At 40.5% G+C, this 8,968-nt stretch overlaps 1 pseudogene; it reads right to left on the minus strand.

Annotated features, from left to right (window-relative positions):
* Positions 1-6,093: 6,093 nt before the first annotated feature.
* LOC120287350 lies at positions 6,094-8,664 on the minus strand (annotated as a pseudogene).
* Between the last annotated feature and the right edge of the window lie 304 nt (positions 8,665-8,968).

Raw genomic sequence — 8,968 nt, forward strand, 5'->3', positions numbered from 1 at the left:
ATATATTAACATCGGTGAATGTGCAATCTCAGAGATTCAAGGCCTTGATTGTTTGGAAAACCTAGGAGAATTGTGGCTTTCGAAACTTCAACAGGTGGAGATATTACCTGATCTAAGTATGGAATTGTGGTAATTTGGTCGAGATTCAAGGCGAACTCCCACCATCTTTGGATTCATTGCGGATTTGTGACTGTGAATCTTAAGTTGCCTAATCTATCAAGCTTGAAGGGACTGCGAAGAGTTACAATAAAGCGTTGCTCGAAATTAAATGCAGAGGCAATTTCTTTGCTTTGCTCGGAGAAGGGGGTCAAATTTGAGGGAGATGACAGCAAATCTAGACGCAAATTTGGATATGGATCTCTTAAAAGATTCTTGAACCCCTACCGCAAACATTCTCCTGTGTGCAAAATTCAAACGAATAGAGGTAAGTCATTTCATCCGACGACCGATGTTTTCCCTTTTCTATAATCGATCTCTTTCACAGATATAAAGAGAGAAGCCTCACATGCACTTTTTAAAATTAGCTTTCCACGAGTTGACATCTGTAAGTCTGATAAGGCATTGAAATTAAGGCAGCTCCATCGTTTGGTTTTTCAGCTATATGCTCGAGGGATGGTTTCTCCTTGGTTTTATTACGTTTCTGAGCTGGAGGTATGCATCTCGATTGCATTGTTTTCATTATTTTAGAGATCCTTGTTGATTGCTGTTCCACATATATCGAAGTTGATAACCTCACTTTGCATTTGAGATGACTTCGTTATGCTGTAAACAATTAGATGTAATGTGTGCTAAAATGTCATATAAGTATGGTTCTCAACCTGTAAATTTGCAGTATAACCAACATAAGTAGACAGCCAAATAACTCGAAAATTAATACACAATGGCCCTTTCAAGACGGGAAAAAACACTTTGCGTCAATAACCACGTATTACATTTTACATACAAAGGCGAACAATAGAGTAGCCCTTTCTCTCCATAGGGGTTGAAGGTCTAGCATTAACTCCATCAAGATCCCATCCATATTTTCCCATCACCAAACCCCACACACAACAAAACCAAACCCACGTTCAGCACCAAAAAAAGGTGTTAATAATATGGAATAGTGAGATTGGGTGTGAATCTACAACGGAGGCGCAATTAATTGCTTCCACAAGAAGCACTTGAATGTTGGAGGGGTGAGTCACATCCTGCTAATAACATAAACATTCCAGGTTCGTAGTGAAAATGCCCCTTGAACTACAAAACTTACTGTCATAAACAGCAAAGGAGAAACTAAATCTTAAAAAGGATCACAACGCATGGGCGTGACGTCACAATTGGCTTGAAACAATTTTCAGCAAGAAACCAGAGAAAAAAAAAGGTACAATTTTAAATCATTTAAAAGTGTTACTACAAGATGCTATACTTGCTACTAATACTATGGGAAAAGGTATAGTCTAAAGTTCATGCAACCTAGATCATATCATAGGCCACACAATCGTTTGTATAATCAGACTCCCAAGATAAAGTTTAACTCTAAAAAATCACCACTTGCCATGGAGATGAGAATCAATGGGATATGAATTTGGCTTGAGTTCCATTTCTGGGACCAGTTGTAAGACAGGTGCCTAGATCACTCTGTCCAACAAAGCTGAGAGAAAAGCCATAATTTAGACATCTTAGAATTGGCTCCGGCTACAACATATCTGGCTCTGCAGTCCAACTGAAAAGGAGCTGCTTCTTTTGATTAGAGAGAGACAGAGACAAAAACAGCACACAAAACGCATATTTAGGATCAATATATAATCTATCTTCAAATGTATTAGCACTTCAATATTACATGACATAAAATATTCAAGTGCTTTAAAAGGTTATATGTCCAGACCATAAGCATATCAACAATCCCATAAACTTTCCAGCAAGTAAACTTTGTAATGATTAATTGGAAGTGGCTTTAACCACTATATTTAGGTATTCAACCAACTTCAAGCTCCATAGCTTCACAGGTAAGACTCAATTCACACAACTAGATACTTCAACAATTAGTGGTTTGAGTAAAGGGCTGTTTGCGCCCCATGCTGCTTGTGTTTTGTCTGTGGGTTGATTTACAAAAACGAAAGAAAGCAAGATGCTGTCTATAACAAATTGAAAAATTAAATATGAGAGCAATGGAAAGTTCAAGATCCACATAAAGAGCCTAGACTCTTCAACACAGATTTGGCAGAGAATTCCAAATGACTCTTAACAGATTATAAACTGGATACTTGGAATAACACGATAGGAAAAAAATAAAATAAAAATAAAATTCACTAGTCCTGACTACAACAGTTTTTTTACTATCTTACCACAAGATTAAGTCCGCAAAAGCATGCCACAGCCCCTCTCAAAGAATGCCCTATCAAGGGGTGTCAATGGTTCGGTTCAGTTTTCTTGAAAAACCGAATTGAACCAAACCATTAAGGTGCACGCTTGAACTGAACTGAACCTCGAACCCAACCGGTTCGGTTCAGATCAGTTTCCGTTTTCTTCTATTTTTTCAATAAACTCTAATATTAAAAATCAAGCGTGACAAAACTCAAGAGGCAAAAACCCAAACATGTCAGATGCACCTCCAATGAGCATAACTATATAAACAGCCAATCCATAAAGCAGATCTTAAGCATCAAGAGCTCTAGTATCAGCCTTCATTCCATTCAAGATTTCATGACTCCGCCCCAACCATATTCAGATTCCAATAAAAAAATAACAAAACTTGGGTCAAACTTTTGAAGGGAAAAGACCAGCACTCCCTAGCCCCAATAAATTGGCATTGCCAATTTTATCACCATATTAAACAGACCCATAAATCTTCCGTTTCCGTTTTCCAGGTGAGCTACTCAACCCACCAAAACAAACGCACAAAACTCCCAACCGAAACCACGAAAAAAAGAAGAAGAACTTGGACCACAATCGCCAACAGAAACCCATGATATGTCCTTCATCAAGCACTATTTCGTCCGTCAGAAAAGAAAAAAGAAAAGAGAACCTAGAGAGATGGAGCTTGGAAGCGGTCGGGGGTTGCAGAGGGGAGAAGCTCGAGGACGAGTGGGTTAAAATAGAGAGAGAGAGGGGACCAAAGTCGTTGGTTGAGCTTCACTTTGGGGAGCGAATCATCAATGCACGGAGTGAGCGAGAGATGTGTTGGAGAAGGTTGCGATTTTATTGTAGATTCTGATTTTATTTGATTCAATAGAAGATATTCAGAGATAAAGTAGGAAATTGTAATCGTGTATATCCTTTCCCTGATTTCTTTTTTTGTATTATATAGATGTATACATGTACAAGGAAATACAATTAGACAGAATTACAATTTCCCCTAGGTTTCTGTCATGGTATCAGAGCCTTTCGTTCTGACCTCGCTTCCGCAAACACCATGAATTGCCTTCGGTAGTCCCTTTTCAATTGTTGTTGCAGATTTCTTTCTGCAAAACAAATTGACACACCGGTTAGGAATTCATTAGTTCAAACAGCAAGAAATCAAGCACCAGCGAAAAAATCAAAAAAGGAACCTACCTACAATGGAGAACTTACCACAAAATCAAGCCCCAGAGCAGACTGATCTATCGCAAGATGAACACGCTCATAATCAGCACCCACTGATTCCAACTACAGTCCAACAATCCGGTCCAACTCAGTGGCCACCAGTGCAATGGATTCCTGTTCAAAATCCATGGGTCGTTGGACAAAATCAGCAATGGACGCAACACAGCCAATCAGGAGAGAATTCCAGCACCGGATTCCAACCCAATGGATCCGGATGGCACCAACCCGAAACAAGCTCGGCGGGTCAAGGGCGAAATCCCTACCCGGGACTGCAACCCGGTCTCTACCCGTGGGCGATTCCAGCTACCGGCTCCCGTTTAGAACCCGGAGATCCGCTGTACACTTCGACGGCCGACGGCCCGGAACTCCGTCTTATTTCCTTGCAACTCACCGGTCCCGACAACTACAATGCATGGGCTCGGGATTTCCGGCGAGCTCTTGTGACCAAAGAGAAGGACGGTCTTATTGATGGTAACGTCCCCCTTCCGACCGACGACCGAATGCGACGAGTTTGGCGCAAGTGCAACCAACTCGCTCGCACTTGGATCGGGAACTGCATAGCCCCCGATGTCGCCGCCGGCTTGCCACCAACTGAAGACCCGAAGAAGATGTGGGAGGACATACGCGAAATGTATGGGAAGTTGGATCGGGCGAAACTCTTCTCGCTCACTGAAGCAATGACCGAGTTGAAGCAAGGGAACCTCTCGGTTACCGCTTGCTTCAACCGGCTCTCGGCTCTGTGGAATGAGCTCGAGTCGGCCGAGGAGGAGCTCGAGGGGCCCGAAACCACACTTGCACAGTATAGAAAAATCAGAGAAAGAGAGAAAGTTACCCGGTTCCTCTTGATCTTGAACGAAAGCTTTTCGTCCTTCCGATCCCAGATCCTAGCGATGGATCCCGTTCCCTCTCTCGGTCGGATCTACCAACTAGTAGTTCAAGAAGAGAATCAAAGGCTTGCGACAGCAGAATACGTGAAGATGGGGGAGGCCGTGACACTCGCGGTTCCGGCGGGGCCATCACAGCGAGCAGCTGCCGCCTGGTCCAGGCCTCCGCTGCGAACGTCGAAGACCCTCGGACAGCCTGCTGGGGTGAGAGAGGCACGAACAGGGAGAAATGGCAGCTGGGAGGAAGAAGAAACAAACCCTAAAATGGACGGTGGAGATTACAAAGGGGGATCCGACGGCTCATATTACAAGTATGGATCTAATGGTGGAGATTTGGCGATCCGTGCAGCTGAATCGAACGCTCCTCATTCAGCCACATCAGCCCTCAATTTTAAACAATCCTATGCTCCACGAAGTGCCACATCATCAAGGGGAATTGGGCAAAATTCCAAAATTAAAAGTAAATACTGTGATTATTGTAAAAGGCCACATCACACTATAGATGCTTGTTGGAAATTACATGGAAAACCGACTGATAAGAAGAAAAAAGAAATGGATTATTTTGCCTATCAAGTTATGACTCAGGGTAATGAGAAGGCAAATTAGCCAATTTCTAATGATCAATACCAGAACATCATAAGGGCATTGCATCAATTGAAATACTGCGAGATTCTTAGGTACTTCCATTTCCCAAAATAGTAATATTTTGGTTGATGCATGGATAATCGATTCAGACGCCAGTGACCACATAATATGTAATGAGGATTTATTTTCCTACAATCGAAAAATCCACCCTTTTGTGTCTGTTAGACTTTCTAATGGCACCACTACTCATGTTTCCAAAATTGGAAGTGTCCATCTTAGTGAGCACATTATTCTTAAGAATGTCTTATACATTCCTATTTTTGAATTCAATCTTATATCAATGTCCAAAGTCTGTGAAGACAACCATTATCATGTTGAATTCAATTCCGAAAATTGTTCATTTCAAGATCGTTCGACTGGCAAAATGATGGGCTTGGGTAGTGTTGCACAAGGGCTTTATTTTTGGATCAGCTTTCCATTTGATTTTTCATTGCTACATAAAAGCATTTCTTGTAATGTAGCAACTAGCAATAAAAATTTCCTTTACCATCAACGCTCGGGTCATAGTGCTCGTTTCCCTTATCCAAATTGCTCGATTTGTCCCTTAGCAAAACAATCTCGATCTCCATTTCCTACAAGCACGTCTCGAGCCACTAGTGCTTTCTCTTTAATTCACGTTGACATATGGGGCCCCTATCATACCCCTCATCGTGATAGCTCTCGATTCTTCCTGACTATTGTTGATGACTTCACTCGTGCCACATGGGTCTTTCTTATGCAATCCAAGAGCCAAACATTCTCAAATATTGTGAATTTTCTTTCCTTGATTAAAAATCAGTTTGATGCTTCTATTCAAAAAATGCACACAAACAATGGACGAGAATTTTTCACCACGGAATGTAGCTCTTTCTTTGCCTCCCATGGAATACTTCATGAAACTTCATGCACATACACTCCTCAACAAAATGGCGTCGTAGAGCGTAAACATCGTCATCTTTTAGAAGTAGCCCAGGCCCTTAAATAATAATTGCTTGAACAAGTAGCTACGACTGAAACTAGCTCCTTACTTGCTGCATGATGGATAGTCTCCAGATGTATCCCAATCTTTCTCAAACTGATAAACCAGACTGCCAAAATCCTATATTATACAGCCATACCTACAACAAAGGGAAGATTACAGTTACGTGTGAACACTGTTATGAGTATGATTAGTCACTAGAGAGGCAGGTGGAATCAAATCATTTTCACATTATCTCACATCAAGATGTTTAACCATGGCTATCCTTGAGCTAGTCACCAATAGTTACAAGCATTAGTGTACATACATAATTTAAGAGTGCATAATTGTACAGAGATTAAGACTAGGTAATCTCACACGCGCATGCATGCGCACACAGAGACACACAGACAGAGAATACACAGCTAACATTGTACGTGTTTTAAAACTTTGGAATCAGTATGAAAGACTCATGACAGCTTTTGCAGGAACAAGAGTTATTCAAATATTTTTGAAAGGTCATGAGTCCTACAAAATACGCTGCTTTGTTAAGAAGATAAACAAACAAGACAATTATAATTTATACGCTTGATACAATGTCGGAATGTATGAGACTTCACTGGCTATATAGGTCAATAGAAATGCAAAGCAAACGTCAAATTCAGTCAGCGACAATTCCCCATAATTTATTTGATATTCCATCAAAATCAAAGCTATACCTATCTAGGGAAGTGATGGTATGTCTCCTGTGGGAACCGAGAATAGTACAGCGGCAAATGAGGCACAACAAGAAGTCCAGTAGTAATTAGTAATGTTATTGGCACACGGTCACTGTAGCAGGACAAAAACACTGCATTGCCAATACGAGGTTGTCCAAATGTTAAAACCTGAACATTCCATGCTCCATGATTGACCTGGAAATGAAGAGTTTCAGTTATATAAGTAAACCAAGCAAATGCTGGTCTGGAAAAAACAGCTTCAGCACACATAATTAGACAGTCAAATTACTTGAAAATTAATACACAATGGCCCTTTCAAGACAAGGAAAAAAACACTTTTCGTCAACAACCATGTATTACATTTTACATACAAAGGTGAACGATAGAGTAGCCCTTTCTCTCCATGGGGGTTGAAGGTCTAGCATTAACTCCATCAAGATCCCATCCATAATTTTCCCAACACCAAACCGCACACAACAAAACCAAACCCACCCTCGGCACCAAAAAAAAAGGTGCTAATAATATGGAATAGTGAGATTGGGCGTGAATTTACAATGGAGGCACAATTCATTGCTTCCACAAGAAGCACTTGGATGTTGGTGGGGTGAGTCACATCCTGCTAATAACATAAACATTTCAGGTTCGTGATGAAAATGCCCCTTGAACTACAAAACTTACCGTCATAAACAGCAAAGGAGAAACTAAATCTTAAAAAGGACCAGGATGCATGGCCATGATGTCACAATTGGCTGGAAACAATTTTAAGCAAAAAACCACAAAAAAAAGAAAAGAAAAGGAAAGTAAAATTTTAAATCATTTAAAAGTGTTACTACAAGATGCTATACTTGCTACTAATACTATGAGAAAAGGTATAGTCTAAAGTTCATGCAACCTAGATCATATCATAGGCCACACGAACATTTGTATAATTAGACTCCAAGCTAAAGTTTAACTCTAAAAAATCACCACTTGTCATTGAGATGAGAATCAATGGGACATGAATTTGGATTGGGTACCATTTCTGGGACCAGTTATGCGACAGGTGCCTAGAAAAGTACCCTGGACCACTCTGTCCAATAAAGCTGAGAGAAAAGGCATAATTTAGACATCTTAGAATTGGCTCCAGCCTACAACATATCTGGTTTTGTAGTCCAACTGAAAAGGAGCTGCTTCTTTTGATTAGAGAGAGACTTAGACAGAAACAGTACACAAAACACAAATTTAGGATCGATATTTAATCTATCTTAAAATGCATTAGCACTTCAAGATTACATGACATAAAACTTGAGCTTCAAGTGCTTTAAAAAGTTATATGTCCAGACCATAAACATATCAACAATTCCATAAGCAAGTAAACTTTGTAATGATTAATTGGAAGTGTCTTTAACCACTATATCTAGGTATTCAACCAACTCGAAGCTCCATAGCTTAACAGGTAAGACTCAATTCACACAACTAGATACTTCACCAATTGGTGGTTCAAGTAAAGGGCTGTTTGCGCCCCATTCTGCTTGTGTTGTCTATGGGTTGATTTACCAAAGACGAAAGAAAACAAGATACTGTCTATAACAAATTGAAAAAGCAAATACGAGAGCAATGGAAAGTTCAAGACCCACATAAAGAGCCTAGACTCTTGAACACAGATTTGGCAGAGAATTCCAGATGACTCTTGGCAGATTATAAACTGGATACTTGGAATAACACGATAGTAAAAAAATAAAATAAAATAAAATTCACAAGTCCCAACTATAACAGTTTTTGACTATCTTACCACAAGATCAAGTCTGCAAAAGGATGCCACAGCCCCTCCCATAGAATGCCCTGTCACGGGTGTCAATGGTTCGGTTCGGTTTTCTTGAAAACCAAACCGAACAATTAGGTGCACGCTCGAGCATAATTGTATAAACAGCCAATCCATAGAGCAAATCTTAAGCATCAAGAGCTCTAGTATCAGCCTTTATTCCATCCAAGATTTCATGACTCCGCCCCAACCATATTCAGATTCCAATAAAAAAATAACAAAACGGGGGTCAAACTTTTGAAGGAAAAGACCAGCACTACCCAGCCCCAACAAACTGGCATTGCCAATTTCATCACCACCCACCAAAACAAACGCACAGAACTCCCAATCGAAACCACGGAAGGAAAAAAGAAGTTGGACCACAATCGCCAACGGAAACCCATGACAGGTCCTTCATCAAGCACTCTTTCGTCCGTTAGAA

Source organism: Eucalyptus grandis, chromosome 8, assembly GCF_016545825.1.
Source record: "Eucalyptus grandis isolate ANBG69807.140 chromosome 8, ASM1654582v1, whole genome shotgun sequence".
NCBI lineage: Eukaryota > Viridiplantae > Streptophyta > Magnoliopsida > Myrtales > Myrtaceae > Eucalyptus > Eucalyptus grandis.